The sequence below is a fragment of the Hibiscus syriacus genome, unplaced genomic scaffold, assembly GCF_006381635.1.
Source record: "Hibiscus syriacus cultivar Baekdansim isolate YM2019G1 unplaced genomic scaffold, ASM638163v2 tig00116971_pilon, whole genome shotgun sequence".
NCBI lineage: Eukaryota > Viridiplantae > Streptophyta > Magnoliopsida > Malvales > Malvaceae > Hibiscus > Hibiscus syriacus.
The window spans coordinates 4,005,893-4,021,305 of NW_024063495.1; the positions used below are offsets into that span (position 1 = coordinate 4,005,893).

Sequence of the window (15,413 nt, forward strand, 5' to 3'; positions counted from 1 at the left end):
CATCATTGGAATCTCTGGAAAGTGAGAAATTTGAAATGATAACCATCAAATTTGACCATTGATCAAATTCCCAATCATTAAAATTTCTTCTGAATTAAACATTCCAAATCCAGCCCATAGATCGATGTTCCCCAAACTCACATAATTTGCCAATCTTGTTTGAAGTAATAGAAAATAGTCTAGGAAAATGACCAAGAGCGGATAATCCATAGCTCAAATATCTTGCCAGAACCGAATAAACTTTCCATCACCAGCTTGAAAGCTACATAAACTTCGAAACTTAGAACCAAAAGGGTCATCTTCGAAATGGTTATTCACCACTGATCTCCAAATCCAAGAAGCTTGAGTTGGAACCTTACTGTCGAACAATAATATAGTTGAATCAATATTGTATTTGCTGCAAATCATTCTCCTCCAAACAGAATTCCTGTCGTTAGCAAACCTCCATGACCATTTCCCTAATAGAGCTCTATTCATTATATTTATATTGAGTACTCCCATACCTCCCTCATTCTTAGGTTTACACACAGTAGACCAATTAACCCAATGTATCTTGTTTTCCCATTGCCCCCTCCCCATAAGAACTTAGACATGATTGAATTGAGGATTTTGTAAACCGAGACTGGAATCTTAAACATCGACAAGAAATAATTAGGAAGCGAGCATAAGACCGACTTAACCAATACCAATCTCCCTGCTAATGAAAGAGTAGAAGCCTTCCAACCCGCAAGTTTCTTGTAAAAATTTTGAACCACTGGGTCCCAAAGAATTGATGAATTCCTAATAGCACCAAGGGGTAGTCCAAGATATTCTGAAGGAAAGCACCCAATTGAACAACTAATAGACTTTGCCCATTCCTGATCTTCTTCTTGACTGGAGTTAATACCAAATAGTTTGCATTTCTTTAGATTTAGCTGAAGACCAGACATAACTTCAAACACTCTAAGAACCCTCTTCACATTCAAAATCTGCATCTTCGAAGCTCCATAAAATATTATAAAGTCATCAGCAAATTGCAAATAGATTAAATTGAAAAACCCCTCCTCCCTACCTATAGTCATTCCAGAAAAAAAACCCCTCGGAGACTGCCTTTAGGAGTAGTGTTGAGTTAATCGATCGACGAAATAACCAAGAGGGGTGAATTGGCAATTAAAAATTTTGGTGAAAGCTTTTGCAGAAAATAGAAAAGATTTGTACATCGATTTAGAGTGGTTCAACTTTCTCAACCAAAGTCTACGTCCACTACCTTAGCTATCCACACTAAGGATTTTCCACAAATTCACTAATTTGCCTTTCTTTTTAGGACAAAGAGTAACCTTACAAATCCCTAAAAAATTATACCCCAAATTCTTGAGAACATTCTCTCCTAAAGAGAAGAATACAAATTTCGCAAACTTACAGAAAAACCTCACAAGACAAAATGTTTGCACAATTCTATAACAAAGAAAGAACACTCAAAGATGAATACAATTGAGTACAACATGTGTTCTTAAAAGCAAAATGAATATTGAATGAAAATAGACTTGAAAATGCTCAAACTTGAGGTTTGATGCTTTCTCTTTGATTCTCTAGCTTCTCTTCTTAATTGTTGTTGATCAATGACTCCTAAGCTTGTTTAAATACACCTTGAATTGATTCTGAACGTTGGGAATCATTGATGAAGTCAATAGAGCCATTATGGTGTAATTATCATTTAAAAATCTAGTGGGAGCGTGAGTGTATCGGTACACTCTCAAGGGTGCATCAGTACACTAATTATATTCGATGTTTCAATAGAGTCAGGAGTGCATCGATGTATGGCTGTGCATCGGTACACAAAATAGGTTCGATGTTGGGTGTGCATCGATACACTAAGGAGTGTATCGGTACATCCTTTCCTAAAAATTATTTTTGGCTCGATTAAGGTTTGAAATACTTTATAAAAATTGTTTCAAAAATATTTTAAATTTTTACACTTTAGTAAGGATTAAAATTGACATTTGAAAAACTTTGAGTAATATTTGTGATATTCGAATAATTTAATCGAATATACTTTAAAAATGATTATAAAATCTTAAAAATTAATCAACACTTAATTTGTTACATCGAAACATCAAAAATGTTTTCAACAAGTAGTAAATTAAGTAGTTCCCCTACTAGATTGAAGAATAATGGAGACAGAGAACAACCCTGACGAAGACCCTTTGCCATTGGGAATTCCTCATAAGGAACCCCATTGACCAAAATTAAAATAGAGGCTGTAGATACACATTTCCTTATCCATCCAATCCATCTGGGGCCAAAACTCATCTTTTCCATTACCTTGAACAAAATAGGCCAATCAATAGTATCATATGACTTCTTGAAGTTAACTTTAAAGATGCAATCTTTGAACCTTTTTTTCCTCCAAAAATCGATTCCCTCATTAGCAATAAGGGAACAATCCAATATTTTACGACCTGGGATGAAGGCAAAATGTGTCAGACTAATGATGACTCTGATGCAACTTCTTAACCTCCTCGAAAGACACTTAGATATGATTTTATATACCCCTCCTACTGAACTTATAGGTCTACAATCATCTAAACCACCAATGTTGGATCTTTTTGGGATGAGAGTAATAAAAGTATGGTTAATATCATGTTCCCAATCTTTTCCCAAGTAGAAGTTGTGGAAAAATTTCAGAATGTCATCCTTAAGGACAGTCCAAAACCTTTTGAAAAAACCCAGATTTAATCCATCTGGCCCCGACCCTTTGTTACTATCACACGACTTTAGTGTATCCCAAACTTCTTCTGCTGAAAGTTCCTTTTCTAAAAGTAGACTTTGCTCCAAGGAAATTATAGAGAAATCCAACCTTATGTCTTCAACTTTCAATGCAGACCGAACATTAAACATTTTAAAAAAGTGATCATTGACATTGGCCTCGATAACAGAGGGGTCTTGTATAATCCTTCCATCTACTTTTAAAGCATTCAAAGCATTCATCTTTCTTCTAATTAAAGAACAAGTATGGAAAACTTTGGTGTTGCGATCCCCATCTTCTACCCACTTCGATATGGAGTTCTGGAACCAAATATGCTCCTCTATCTTGTGTAGTATCCATAATTCTGTTCGAAGGGAATTCAACTCTGATGATATCCCCCTGTCACTTGTATCTTGCAACTGTTGGACATCCTCCTTTAACTTGTGAATCTTACTCTCTAATTCATTAATCGAAGCTCCTGAAAACTGAATTCTCTTCCCTGTCCACCATTTGATAGCTATTTTCGAACTATTCAGAATACTCAAAATTCCTGTTTCCTCTAATTTTTCTTGCATTCTGAAATTGATCGACTGGCCATCTCCACAAAACCATCTTCTTCCATCAAATAATTGAAAAGTCTAAAAGGTTTTTTTACCCCAATTAGCTCATCCATTCTCAAGCGATATAGAATTATGATCTGACACTGACATGGAAAGTAAGGATTGAACAATATCAGGAAAGGCAACCAGGAACGGACCATCAACCAAAAACCTATCCAGTCTTATAAATGTTGGGATATCTTGGTTATTACACAAAGTGAACCTACTCCCATTCAAAGGTAAATCAATTAATCTTGATTGAAAGATAAACTGACTAAACATCCCCATAGAATTCCTGTTCTGAAATCTACCAATCTTTTCTTCCTTATGCAAGTAAACATTGAAATCCCCACCCACACTAACAGGAAGATTCTGTTCAGAAATAAATATGCTTAGCTCTTAAAAAACTAGCTTTCTCATCCTCCACTGATGGACCATAAACATTAATGAACCCACATCTAAGTTAATTAGATAGTAATTTTCCAGAAATGGCAATAAATCTTCTAGTTATGTATTGATTTTCCAATTCAAACACATTTTCATCCTAGCAGCACAATAACCCCCCTGAGGATCCATCCGTTGGAGATTCGATGAAACCTTAAATATTATTCAACCCACTTATTCTTAAAAAAGATATTTGTATCTTTTGTACTTTAGTTTCTTGCAACCAAAGAAATGAATGAGAGATCTTATAAACTAGTCTCTGAACATCACTATGTTTCTCTTTTTTTCCCAAACCACTGATATTCCATGAAACTATAATTAACTTTGCATTCATCTTTAATTATTCAACAATCTGATTACCACTATAAATATCCTTAACTGATCGAATTCAAGCCTTTCTCCAAATTAATATTTTTTTTCCAAAAATGTCATATTCCCTTGCTTAAAAGAAACCCCCCAGTAGCTTACTCATTTCCCAAGTAGCTAGAGCTTCCTCCAAGAGATCCGAGAAAACTGAAGATGATGTTGTTGAAATACTAACTTGTTTTAAGGCTTCCCTTAACAGAAGTCTTTTTGCTCGTAAGTTAAAAAATTCAGATTTGACACTAGAGCATTCTCCTTCTGAAAACCATCCTTCAAATTCCCTATCCACGCTTCTATCAACTGAGCTTCTATCAGAAGTAAGTTCCACACAGCCTTGGGTATTCGAATCTGCTATCAAATTAACTTCTTGGACTGCAGTCAAGGATAGGTCTTTTTCTTTCTGTATGACTAAGGCTTCCTTTCTTGCAGGTGTAAGACTCTGATCATTCCCAAGCCAATATTTTCTCTCCCTAGACCTGTTATAAACCCTTTTATAGTTGCACATTCTCCTCCTCTCTGCTTTTTCACTCTTTGTAGAGGATGAACTTTTAGACCGATAAAGCAATCTACCCCTTGAATTACCTTGTGAAAAATCTGGATTGGTTTCTAACAATATTAATTTATTATTTTGGACCTCTAATTCAGCGTAATCAATCGACTCTGAATTCGAACTCTTTCAGTTATCTTGTTTCTGTTACTTCCAAACTCTGACGGGTCTGTATTGAGTATCATTTTCCCAAACTTGTTAAGTTTAAATGCTGGCCCAGAAGGAACTACCTTTGAATTTTCCAAACCAAACTGCCCTTTATCTTCTGATTGTGCTTGTGACCCAGCCACCGAAATTTTTGAATCTCTAATGCCCAAACCGGCAAACTCCCCCACTTTGATAGTCTTAATATTATGAATCTCTGACAGCCCTCTTTTAATGCACTTCCCATCTCTGGTAATTTTTTACAGCGGTTGTTCCTCAATAACTCCATCAAAACCTTAAGCAATTACCTGGTCAATCCACATGTCAACACTGTGTCGATTTTGCTCTATTGAACTTACTGAGCCTTACTTCCTTTCTGACACGTCCCTGTCTTTTACCTTCTATGTCATCAACTCACCAAAAAGTCTCCCATCGACCTCTATCACCGGAGGTTTACTGGAAAAAGTATTTGAACAATCAAGCGTCGAACTAATCTTTATTCTCACTTTGTAAGGTCTACCATATAATCCAAGAGTAATCACCTCGGGGACATCAAAAAGGCTAGCTACCCTAATTAAAACTCTTGCCGTCCTAAGGTCTTCCCTATATTTAGTGGTATCGTCGATGTCTACCACCGACCCCCATCTCCTTGCTATCCATTTCAAGAAAGAATCATTCCAGCATAATAGAGGTAACCTAAATAGCTCAACCAGACAAAAGGTCATTGGAACTCTATCTTCATTCAGTAATGGAGCTAATCTATCAAACCATAATTCTAGTTTCTCTTTCTTCTTCATCCATGCCTCAATCTCTTCATATGATTTGAAAGTTACTGCACAAGAGTTCCAGGCATAGCCCCATCTAGCAATCTGGACATCATAACCTTCATTAACTAAGGTCTTCTGAATAAAATCTAATTCAAAGAAATGTTTAATAATCCCCGTTAATGACCTTTTAACCCAGCTCAGACTCTTAGATGGAATATACATTTCCAAAATGTTTCTATTAGCTTTCCCCCGTGAAGACCATCAGATGATAACTTCATGTATCCCAATGAACTGCTCCTCATTCGGTTTGTCAGTAAAGCATCTTTATAAGTTCTATCATCCCTTAAATTCCTGCTGAAATCATCCATCACTTTAGACCTTGAAGTTTTTGCTGGAATCGGATTTGGAACCGTCTTCAAAGGACTATTCTTTTCCACTATCATTGTAGACAAGCATCATAATCCTTTCTATAAGAGAAATAAGATTAAGATGTGGCTTCCCCCTCCAACTCATTTTTTTAAAACACCCCACAGGAATCTTGGAAGCATGGAGAGAGTGAGCGAGTGAGAGCGCAAATTTTCTGATGGCAAAGAGAGAGATGTCCATGGAGGGGGTACTTGGTCTGCGTTTATTGATAATCTCAGTAGTAGAGTGAGCAGAATGGCATTAGGGGAACAATTTAGTTATCATGGCAAAGCCAATAGGGTGTTTATTCCATTTATTAATAACAGATTGAAATACAAGGATTGCACGTTTGTGTTCGGTCATTTTACAAGTAAGGAGGATCTATGCAACGCGGTGGATAAGATGAATAATGTTAGGGTTAATGGGAGGATAATTTATGTGTCAGTTGCTAAATATGACAAGCTATCTGAGATGAAGAGTCGTGAAGGGATTAGAGCGGAGGGTTCCAAAATGGTAGAAACATGTGAGTTGAAAGGCAGAAGAATGAATTCTCCAGCACAAGTGGCAGAGAAAATGGAGCAGATAAATAGGTTCTTTGATGGAAGGACGTATAGAGACACGTTAGTTGGGGTGAAAAAAGCTACAGAGGGTCATCAAGTAAGCAGTCAAGGGAATAAAATAGAGGAGAAGAAATCTTTGGAAGTCTTTATCTCAGTGGAAGAGAGATTATGGTTGAAATCTTCACTTACTGGCATTTGTAAAGATATTTTTGAAGTTAACTTTGTGTAGAAAGCCTTACGGAATGAGGGTTTCAAAGTTAAGGTGATAAGGTAGGGTTTTGCGAAGAATGCGTGTCTTGTAGTTTTTCAGAAGAATTGCAATGGAAGAAAAATGGGAAGCTCTGTCGTTCTGGTTTCAATTATTGGAGCCGGTTGTGGAGGAGGGGGCATTCCATTAGCTTATTGTACGATTTCAATGGTTGGTGTCCCATTAAATTGTTGGTCGGTCCTGTTCTTTTCTAGTTTAGCATTCAGATGGGGCAAGTTAGTTAGAAATCAAGATCAAACTGCACATAGAGTGGATTGCAGAGTGGCACAGTTGCTACTACGGGTTGAAAGTCCATTTGATATTCCAGAACATGTCATCATCAATACATATGGGAGGAAGTTCATGATCAAAATTAAGGTTGAATGTGTGGAGGATTTTTTTTCCTGAGTTAACAGACATGGAAGAAGAAGTTGCAGAGGATCCATGGGAGGAAAGCTCTTCGGATTAGAGTAATGAAGAAGTGCAGAATAGACAGGAAGAGCAAGTGGGAGAGAAGGAGTTGTCAGAATCACAAAATAGGGTTAAGGAATGGGTTAGAAGTTCCCAACAAGGGATAAACACAAATACTTAGGGGGTTTGAATTTAAACATAGGCATAGAAAATACATTTAACTTGTGCAAAGATGTGACCGAGGCAGGTGGTGTCTCCATTCAGCAGGAAAAGTCAGAAGAAGTTAATAAAGGGAGAGAAAATATAAAATGTCTTGGAGAAGATCCCATTGAGCATGAGAAAGTTGACTTCTTAGGGGCCTGGTAGTACAGGTGAGGAGTGGGCTGGATCAAGAGGAGGAGAGATTAAGAAAGGATTATTGTATTGCTAGAACAGAAATCAATGATGTACAGGATCATAATCCCTTGTAGGTGGGGTCTATTTTTTTGTCTACCTAAAGAAATTCTGGGAAGGTTGTACCTGGGAGTAGAGTGGGAAGGGGTAAGTACAAACGTGTTTATTCAAGATCAATGAGGGGGGATTTAGGAGCTGTATTGGTACAAGTTCGGAGTATGATTATAATAATGAAGAGGTGGATGGGGGAGAGGCTTTGGAGTGCTGGAACGTAAGTGAATTGTTAGGGGTTACATTTAGAGGGGGAAAGAAGCTTTTATGAACAAAACGATTCCTTTGGTGAATGAGAGAGAAGTACATGGGGGAAATTAAGGGGTGCTGGAATTCAAGGTTATAGCTAGATATTGATGATTAGTTGGAATTTAATGTCTTGGAATATTAGGGGTTTGAGTAGGAGGATAAAGGCTAGAGCTGTTAGGAGGGCTGTGGAGGAGAGGAAGCCTTTAATTTTATTCATTCAGGAATCGAAAATGGAAGTGTTGAATCAATCGGTAGTGAGGAAAATTGGAGGAAATTTGTTGACAGTTGCGACAGTTTCAGCAGCTTAAGGTTCTGCTGGAGGTCTGATTACTTTATGGAATGAGAAAGAGTGTCAGGTTCTAGAGGAGATAATTCATAGGAGATTTGTGGCAGTTAAGGGTATTATTGATGAGATACTAGGGTCTTGATGGTTCATAAATGTGTATGGTCCGAGTGTGGATTCAGAAAATGAGGCGTTCTTTTGGGAGTTGCTTTTATTTTTGGAGAATGTAGACTGTCTAGTCTGTCTCGGAGGGGACTTCAACGTTGTTATGTCACAAGATGAGAAGATTGGAGGTGCAGTAAATTTAGCTTCTATGTTTGCTTTCAGAGAATTTGTGAGCAAAGCTAATCTAGTGGATTTGCCTATGGTTGGAGGTCGATTTATATGGTGTAATAATAAAGAAATACCAACTTATGAGAGACTAGATCGATTCCTAGTGGATCAAAGTTTTTTATCATTGTTCCCCATGATAACATAAAAACTCATAAAAAGGTATGTTTCAGATCATAACAGCATCTTGATGGAAAATAGGGGATGAAATTGGGGCCTGAAACCGTTCAAATTATTTAATTATGTCATGGAAGAGGATGGGTTTTTTAAGATGATGGAGGGAGAGCTGTACAAGCTTTGTAGAGTGAAGAATATACAACTAATTTCTAGCGTGCTAATAGGAGTGCAGGAAGCAGTGAAGAGGTGGTCTAGGAAGGGGTATTTAGAGATCTCCGGGAGAATAAATAGGTTGGAGAAAGAAATTCATGAGAAGGAACTTCATTTGCAATAAGATCTCCCCATGGTGTCTATGAAGAACTTAGTGGAAGCAAAGAAAGAGCTGTGGGACTTGTATAAAAAAGAGGAATTGATTTGGCTTCAAAAGTCAAGATTGAAATGGAGTTTGGAGGGGGATAAGAACACCTGATTTTTCCACCAATGTGCAAGAGGTAGAGAAATGGTATTAAATCCATCAAAGTAGATAATGAAGACATTTCAGATCTAAAATTAATTAAAGCTTCAGTGGTGCATTTTTTCAAGGGGTTGTTTAATCAGGAAAATACATTGGAAGTTGAGGAGTTGGACCTGGAATTTTTGCAACTCTTGGAACAGCAGAGTATGGCCCTTGAGAAGCCTTTTTCTGAAGAGGAAATTTAGGGTGTAATTGCTAATTCTGATGGTAACAAAGCACATGGACCGGATGGACTGAATTTAGGTTTTTTCAAGAAGTTCTGGTCAAGCTTGAAGGAAATTCTGCTGCTGCTTTTAAGGAATTTTATGAGGGTAAGGACTGGGATTTGGAAACCAACCACTCTTTCATCTCTCTTATTCCTAAAAAGGCAAATCCGGAGGGGTTAGAAGATTTTAGGCCAATTAGCCTAGTTGGGGGTTTCTACAAAATGCTTTCAAAAGTACTAGCGAGAAGGTTAAGCTTGTGTATTAATGAAGTTATTAGTCCATCACAATTTTTATTTATACCGAGGAAACACATTTTGTATTGCTCGTTTATAGCAAATGAAGGCATTGATTGTTGGAGGAAAAAAAGATTAAAGGGAGTTGTTTTTAAGGTGGATTTCAATAGAGCCTATGATTCGGTTGATTGGAGGATCTTGTTGAAAATAATGAGTAAAATGGGGTTTGGAGCTAGATGGAGTTCTTGGATGTACAAGTGTATCTCAACAGCTTCCATTTTGGTTTTGGTAAATGGCACACCTACAGAGAGAATACACACTACTGGAGGATTAAGACAGGGTTGTTTGTTATCCCTTATGTTATTCAATTTGGGAGGTGAATTATTACATCTAATGTTGGTGAAAGCAGTAGACAAAGGGTTGTTTTCGAGTTTTAAATTAGGCTCGAAGGATCGTTCTTTCATGTTATCACATTTGCAATTTGTGGATGACTTAATAATTTTTAGCAAGGCTTTTACTCATGATTTGGTGAATATTAGAAGGGTGCTTTTAATTTATGAATTGTTAGTGGGGCTGAAGTTGAATATGAATAAGAGCAGAATTTTTGGAATCAATGTGGGGGAGGAGGAGTTAGCTTCTTGGGCCAAGGAAATAGGGTGTGAAAGAGGAGCTTTTCCATCGAAGTACTTAGGTTTATCGTTAGGGGCTAAGAGGAATTCTTTTTCATTGTGGGAACCGGTTGTACAAAAATTTTATAATAGTTTGGCTGGTTGGAAGGCCAAGTCTCTGTCATGAAGGGCAGTTTTGGTCAAATCAGTGTTGTGCACTCTTCCAATTTATTACCTTTCTATTTTTCGAATCCCTATTAGTGTTCTCAACAAATTAAATTCTATCATGGCATCTTTTCTATGGGTGGATCGATAGGAAAAAAGAACATTCATTGGGTCAAATGGGAATTGGTGTAAGCCAAAGAATTTAGGGGTTTGGGGATTCTGAACATGTTGCTTTTAAACATGGCTCTTATGGGGAAATAGGTGTGGAAATTTGCTGCAGAAAAAACCTCTTGGTGGAAAATAGTGGTCTGTTGTGTAAACAATATGGATCCAAATTCAATGATGATTCGGAATACTTAGACATCACGTACTTCTTGGATTTGGAGAGGAGTTGTTAAGAACTTCTTTTCAAGTGATGCATTTGGGGATTGTTTTAGGAAAAATTTGTGTTAGAGCTGGAAATGGAGAAATAGTACAGTTTTGGCATGATGTATGGGTGGGTTCGGTTCCTCTGAAAGATAGGTTTCTAAGGTTATTTACTCAATCAAAAAACAAAGGGGGAAAGGTTACAGAATTCAGATTGTATAATGATTCGGGTGGGGTCTGGGATATTCAAACAATAAGGAATTTGGTGGATTGGGAGGTTGAGCAGTGGCTGCAACTTATCTCTCTCTTGAACAGTTCTTCATTGTCATTAGTAGAGGATGATTGTTGGATTTGGTTGGGAACTGGTGAGGGTTGTTTTACAGCAAAATCATGCATGCAATTGTATTTTGATAGACAGGGTAATGATGAAGTAGAAGGTAATTAGGAAAGATATGTTTCGAAGGGGGTAGCTCCACCACGAGTAGAAACCTTTGTTTGACAACTTGCCCATCATAGAGTAGCAGTGAAGGAGGAGCTGCTGAAGAGAGGAGTTTCTGGGGTGGAAGACACTGTGTGCTCTTTGTGTAGGAAGTGCAATGAGTCGGTCTCACATTTGTTTCTGCACTGTGATGTGGTGTGGGATTTGTGGGCTAAGTTTTTAAAGTACTGGAATGTTTTCTTTGTGGTTCCGACTAAGTTGATGTAATTCTTAATTGCGTGGGATGAACTTGTTCCGAGATCTATCATATGGAAGTTTATCCCTAGGGTTGTGTTGTGGTCGGTTTGGAAATGTAGGAATGAGGTGATTTTTCAGCAAGAGAAGGTTGATTCTGCGCTATTGTTCTTCATTACAAGATTCAGAATTGTTTCTTGGTTTGGAACTTCATTTAAGGACGTCCATGTTCCTTTTGATTCCTTGATGGGGGATTTAAAACTAGCAGACTTGAATGGTAATCTAAAAAATAGGTCTCATCCTTCTTATAGGTGGAGTCCTCCTCCAGAAGGGTTCTTAAAAGTAAATGTAGATGGTGCAATGGTCAAAGGATGGGATAAGGGTGGAATAGGTGGATTGATTAGGGATGGTAGTGGTTCGGTGCTTGGGTCATTTTCAGAGAAGGTAGGGAGAGGCCCTCCTTTACTCGCAGAGCTTTTGGCGATTAAAAGAGGGTTGAATCTTATTGAGGAAGTTGGTTACAGTCCAAGTCAGAGGATTATTTTGGAATTGGATTCTACTAATGCTCTAAATTGGATTAAAAATCCGGACCTTAGTACTTCTTTGTTCAAATCCTTAGTGAAGGATATAGCTACTCGTGTGGAAAGGAAGGGTATTATCACAAGGCATATTTCGAGAGCTGCAAATTGGGAAGCGGATGAATTAGCAAAAGCTGGTATAGGTTGCTTTTTGGGTTTCTGTTGTGGTTAAAGGTGTTATACCTTGGTTGTTCTTTTTTAAGGGAGTTACGAGGGTGCGTTATGTATCCAGAGTTATGGATTAAAGGTTATGTTGTTAGTAGTTAGTCATGAAGGCGTGGAGGTGTATTATTGTTCTCATTAATAAAAGTTAGAGGCACTCTTTTTCTCATTCCTATGTCCTTCATGTTATGTTTATAACATGTAGGATATGAAGGGGTTTTAATGAGGCCTTATTTTATCAAAAAAAATTCAATATTGATGGGGCAATCAGAGGTGATGGGCGGGTGGGTGGAATTGGGGGCATTTTAAGAGATTCGAATAGTAATACTTTAAGGTCCTTTTCGAATGGTGTTGGTCCTGGTCCTATGGCTGAGTTGAAAGCCATTGAGAAAGGCATTGATTTCTTTCTCTCATCTTCTTGGGCTACGAAGGGAAGATTGATAATAGAGAGTGATTATAAATCAGCAGTGAATTGGATTTTGTTGCCGACTTTAGCTCCTCCTTTTTTTAGTTCAATGGTTGGGAAAATAGTGTCCCTAGTTTCTGCTAGGGAGATTATTGTTAGACACATTCCTAGGAGTTGTAATTGTGAGGCTGATACTTTGGCTAAACAGGGGATTGGCTGAATTTTTTTCCGTTTTTTAAGACGTTTTTAGTAGGTTTTTGTTGGTCTACTGTGGTTTTCAGGGTGAGCTAGTGTTGATGTTGTTAAGGAGATTAGGTTGACGTGTGTTTTATTTGTTTTTGTTCAGAGTGTTTCCAGGGTGTATCTTATGTAATATGCTTTTGTTCAATAAAATCCTAAGGCACTATTTTCCTCATTTCGTTGACTAAGGAGCTTTCCTACAAGCTCCATTAATCAAGAAGGGGTTTTTAATGAGCCTAAAATTCTTATAAAAAAATATTCTTAAGAAACTAACTAAAAAGGAACAACTTGATGAAATAACTTCTTTTTACCAGAATTACATAACCAGACTAGTTTCTCCAAAACCAGGAGCTACTTCAGCAGACATCATAAAGTAATACCTTAAAGAAATACCATACTAACCTGTGGAAGATCTTTTCGCATCATTTCAGAAAAGAGTTGTCCATTTTCACCCTCATTAACATAGTCTAGCTCCTCAAAAAATCGTGCAGCCCATTCGTCAACCAATCCAACCACGTCTATAGAGATCTGGAATGAATAAGGGAAGCAAGTGAGCCAAGAACGGAGAATTATCAATAGTACACCTACAGAATATAGAAGCGTCTTTATAAGAAGAAAAGTGTTTTGCAAAAAGCTAAGCTTTAACATATACATTATATACCTGAGGAAACTTTCGGAGTGCCAAACCCAAGTTTCTTATGATGAACAAGTCAACAGTCACTGTCTCAAGAACAAAAGGCCTCTGCACTTTGACAGCCACAAGATCTCCATTCTCTTTCAAGCGTCCTTTATACACTTGTCCCAGAGATGCTGCCAAAGGTATCCCACAACATTTTAAAATATTTATAGTTGGAATAGCAGGTAAAAACTAATAAAATTATCTACATTATGTAATATCAATACATGTGTGTGTGTATGCACACAACATATTCAAGCTTAGATTACCAGCAGCTATTGGCGAAGAGGAAAGTTCAGAGTAGATTTCTTGCCATGGCTGACCAAGTTCCTATTCAAGAAGAGCCATTGCTATGTCATCAGGAAATGAAGGAACCTTCACATATGTGGAAAGAAAAGTCAGCTATAAACATATACTTGCAATACCACCCCTAAAGAAGTAAAAAAAATATACTAATGCTACCTAATAAAATCCACATTGCAGAATGTTTTCAGCAATTTTGGAGGAAAAAAAACCTTTCAAATTAAAATCCCCATCATGTGATATTAAGAGTTATTTTCCCTAAAAAGCTGAAGTGATTTATTCATAAAAGAATTAAAAGTTGCAGAAGCCAATCAAGAGGGCTCTGTTTCCATCCAAACCAATTTCCCCAAAACCTATTGGTTTGCAAAATGATCTGGTATTAAAACCAATAAATAAATTGCATGACACGTTTGAAGTCTATCAAAAAGGATTGACAGTTTGGGCGCAACAAGTCATGCCATCCACTGGAGGTATTTCTGAGGTTGAAGACTATAGAGGAGCTCACCCCAATTATAAGACAAAAATTTCTACAGGCATCAGAACTAATTGGTGGTCATGTTCTCAAGTTATTTGTCTCTTGTTATAATGGTTCTAAATGTTAGAATTAAATTTCTTCACTCCTGATAAGTTACTTCTTTTGGAAAACTTTTGAGGCATAGAAAGAAGAAAAAAAAAACGATTCAGAATAATAACTTTAAACGGAAAGAATGAAGAAATGCCAATGTGATAATTCTACCTTATCACAAAGCTTTTGCAGCTCAGTCATTGCAACAGGAGAAAGGATATCTGGTCGAATGCTTAATGCTTGCCCAAGCTTTATATACGCAGGGCCCAATGAGGTAACGATTTCCCTTAATTCAATAGCTCTAGACACTTCATTCTGTTAATAAAACAGACAAATTTGAACAAGAAAAATTACGAGGGAGTTTAGATCCTAACACAAAAAGAAAAGGAAGCCCAACAACTTTAATGAAAGAACATGAAGGAGAAAGAGAATCATTTATAAAAATTATGGCACTTAGGATTTTCAGAAATTAGAAGCTAACGCAAAAAAGTAGGTGACAGAGCATCACGTATTCACCTCTTTGACCTTCTTGTTTATAACATCCATAGCCAAACGTGAGAGGAAACCCCCAGCAACAGATAGTAACTGTATAATACGAGTAGCAACAGCACGAGGCCGTTTCCCCCAGTATGCAGAGATGCTAGCCGGATCATATACCAATGGTAAGAACTCACCGCTATCATCAACCCATGTAAGCAGAATATTATTTATATATGACCGGCCAAAAATATAGCACAACAAAGAAATGGCACAGAATCTAGAAACAGAAATCCCAACAAATGATTTCCGCCAAAACATCGTTATATTTATACCTGCTCTAATTCATTAAACTTTCCAAAAGCTTTCAAAATATTCCACTTTTCAAAAGTGAAATGAGTTGTCCTATGTGTTGAACTTTTCAACTTGTTATAAAAATACTTTTCTATAAACGTGTTTAGCTTATAAAATATTGATTAGAATATTATATTTTATTTTAAAAAATAAATATTTATATACGTGTTTAGCAGATAAATTACCCCGTTCATGGATTTTTTAGATGACGAGGACTTGGAGGAGTCATTGATATTGTTGATTGAAGGAGGA

The 15,413-nt window shown here is 37.1% G+C and overlaps 1 long non-coding RNA gene across 1 annotated transcript; it reads right to left on the reverse strand.

Annotated features, from left to right (window-relative positions):
* Positions 1 to 13,134: 13,134 nt before the first annotated feature.
* LOC120191661 lies at positions 13,135 to 14,998 on the reverse strand. Its single transcript, XR_005522716.1, has 5 exons — positions 14,847 to 14,998; positions 14,502 to 14,645; positions 13,732 to 13,837; positions 13,448 to 13,596; positions 13,135 to 13,314 (listed from the first exon to the last, which is right to left on the reverse strand). It is a non-coding gene; the product is annotated as an uncharacterized LOC120191661 (long non-coding RNA).
* Between the last annotated feature and the right edge of the window lie 415 nt (positions 14,999 to 15,413).